This window comes from Otolemur garnettii, unplaced genomic scaffold, assembly GCF_000181295.1.
Source record: "Otolemur garnettii isolate 467f Iridium unplaced genomic scaffold, OtoGar3 scaffold00122, whole genome shotgun sequence".
Classification (NCBI taxonomy): domain Eukaryota; kingdom Metazoa; phylum Chordata; class Mammalia; order Primates; family Galagidae; genus Otolemur; species Otolemur garnettii.
In genome coordinates, this window is record NW_003852517.1 from 3,207,413 (window position 1) to 3,210,319 (window position 2,907).

Sequence of the window (2,907 nt, forward strand, 5' to 3'; positions counted from 1 at the left end):
AAAAAAAAAAAAAAAAAAATTACATCGCCTTTGTTCAAGTGATCCTACTTGTAATTCATTCTAAGAAAATAATCCAAGTATGCAATAATTATGTGCATTCTACTCATGGAGAACAGCAGTCCAGGAACCACATATATCAGGCACAGATATGGTATTCAAAAATCACGATCCTGAACACATACCCCTCCCTTACACTTTCAGAACCAGAATCTCTATAAAGTTAACAAGGAGATACACATTTTGAAAAAACATTCCAAGGCCCAGCGAGGTGGCTCATGCCTAAGCTCACGAGTTTGAGACCAGCCTGAGCCAGAGTGAGACCTCGTCTCCAAAAATAGTCTGGCGTTGTGGTGGGCACCTATAGTCCCAGCTACTTGGGAGGCTGAGACGAGAAATACTAGAGCCCAAGAGCTTGAGGTTGCTGTGAGCTGCGATGCCACCACACTCTATCAGGGGCCACAAAGTGAGAGATTGTCTCAGAAAAAAGAAAGAAAAATAAAGAAAAAACACTCCAGCTTGAAAATTACCTACCAAGAAAGCAACAATAGGCCAGGAGCAGTGCCTCACACTTGTAATCCTAGCACTCTATGAGGCCAAGGCAGGAGGACTGCCTGAGCAGGAATTAGACTCCAACTCTACTAAAAATAAAAAAAATTAGCCGGGCATTGTGGTGATGCCTGTAGTCTCAGCTACTGGGGAGGTTAAGACAAAAGGATTGCTTGAGCCCAGGAGTTTGAGGTTGCTGTGATCTATGATGCCACAGCACTCTACCCAGGGCAACAGGGTGAGACTGTCTCAAAAATAAACAAATAAAAATGACTTAATTCCAATTTTTTAAAAAAGCCTTAGTCTCTTTAAAAAAAATATGTTATGAAATATAATTGTAAACAATAATACAAAGTAATTTAAGAACCTAGGAAGCCAAGCCCCTAAATTATAAGTGAAAGAACCTACAGTTTTTTAAATTTTAAAAATGATTTCTAGGTAATTACTAGGCATCAAGAGTATTTACAGTTTTTGAAAAGATAATAACCAGGTATTTCTTGATTTCACATAGAAAGAAAAGGTGGTTACAGTGTAGTGTATGAGATCAAGTCTAGTAAAAGTTAAACACTAAAAAAAATGTTTCCAGTAGGAAGGGCAAACCAAGACAAAATAGAAAAAACAGTATCAAACCATTAGGGAATTGGAAGTTTAATCTTTCCCCACCTAATAAAAAAAAAAAAGTACACTACAGAAATGACTTAAGCAGTAAAAGTATCCTATAAAAACAAGCAGAAATAAGTTTGTCAATATAGTCTTTTCAATATTTTTTCTATGCACATATGTGTTTTAAGATTTGGGATACTATAAATAGCATGGTAGCTATCTGAGAAATTAATAAAGTTGGTTCTTGCTGGACTTTCAGAATATGCTAGAAATAATTTCAAAGCATCCATTAAATGTAACTTTGTCAGCAAAATTCAGTTTCAAATATAGTTTAACTCTCATCAACATGATATGTCTGATTGAAATGGAACACTTCTGTAATCCTGAGCACTTAGCTCCAAATTATTTTAAGATGTGGACATTCTAAATATATCAGAGTAATATCAACTTGTAAATATAATTTAGTAAAAAACATGTAGTATAAAAGGCATAAGCAGAGGGATATGTAGAAATGTCAAGAAAATGAGAATATGACAGTAAACAACCAAAAAGTTTTTAGAAGAGAACTTAAAAAAAATTAAGCTAAGAAAAGTCCAAAGTTTCTACTAAAAAATTAACCTAAGAATAGATCTTTTAAGAATTTTGTGGGGCGGTGCCTGTGGCTCAAAGGAGTAGGGCACCGGCCCCATATGCCAGAGGTGGTGGGTTCAAACCCAGCCCTGGCCAAAAACTGCAAAAAAAAAAAAAAAAAAAAATTTGTGAATCTAAATTTTTCTGAAAGTCTCATGAACACAGTAAAGTTATCTTTTCAAAGCATAAATTGGTTCTATTTCAGTAAATATTTGAACACCTATGTGCTAAGTACCTAGAATACAAAGTTTATAATTAGTAGGAAAGGCAAGTATATATTAGGTTATTCAGTATAAAATGTTAAGATTTCCTTAAATATTAAGTCTGCTGATATTTCACTTGGACACTGCTTCTTTTATTTTTATTGTGAAGGTACCTCTTTATTGTTTCAAAAGCACACTTTGGCTTGTGATTGCCTTTCAAATTTTATTTTTTTATTTGGAGACTGAGTCTCACTATGTCGCCCTAGCTAGAGTGCTGTGATGTCACAGCTCACAGCAACCTGAAACTCTTGGGCTTAAGTGATTCTCTTGCCTCAGCCTCCCAACTAGCTGGGACTCCAGATGCCCACCACAATGCCTGGCTATTTTATTGTTGTTGTTGTAGTTGTCGTTGTTGTTTAGCAGGTCCAGGCCAGGTTCGAAACCACCAGCCTTGGTGTGTGTGGCTGGCGCCATAATTACTGTGCTACAGGCGTCGAGCCTGTGTGTGTTATTTTTGAATAAGAGTTCCATTATGGAATCGTGATGCAAAGACAGCTCAAAATATCAGCAAAGTGTTTGAGAAGGATATGGCTAATGAATGCACAGAAGGTTGGAGGTTTGAGAAGTTGGATTCTGATGATTTTAATCTTGAAAATGAGCCATGTGAGCAACCTGAGACCACGGTGAATAATGATGAGCTAAAAGCTGTAGCAAAAGCAAATCCGTCTCAATCTTTGCATTAATTAGCAGCAAAATTTGACACAACTATTCCAACAATACTGGACCATCTGAAACAAATCAGCAAAGGAAGCTGGATAGATTGAGTTCCACAAGAATTAAACAAACATCAGAAGAGAAAATGTCTTGAAGCCTGCCTTTCTTTGCTGTCCCAACACAAAGGCAAACCATTTCTTTTTTTTTTTTT

The 2,907-nt window shown here is 36.3% G+C and overlaps 1 protein-coding gene across 2 annotated transcripts in view; it reads right to left on the reverse strand.

The window, feature by feature from the left end:
- NAA50 (N(alpha)-acetyltransferase 50, NatE catalytic subunit) overlaps positions 1–2,907 on the reverse strand; it is a 24,040-nt gene that overhangs the window by 4,699 nt on the left and 16,434 nt on the right. The gene's annotated exons all lie outside the window — the stretch shown is intronic.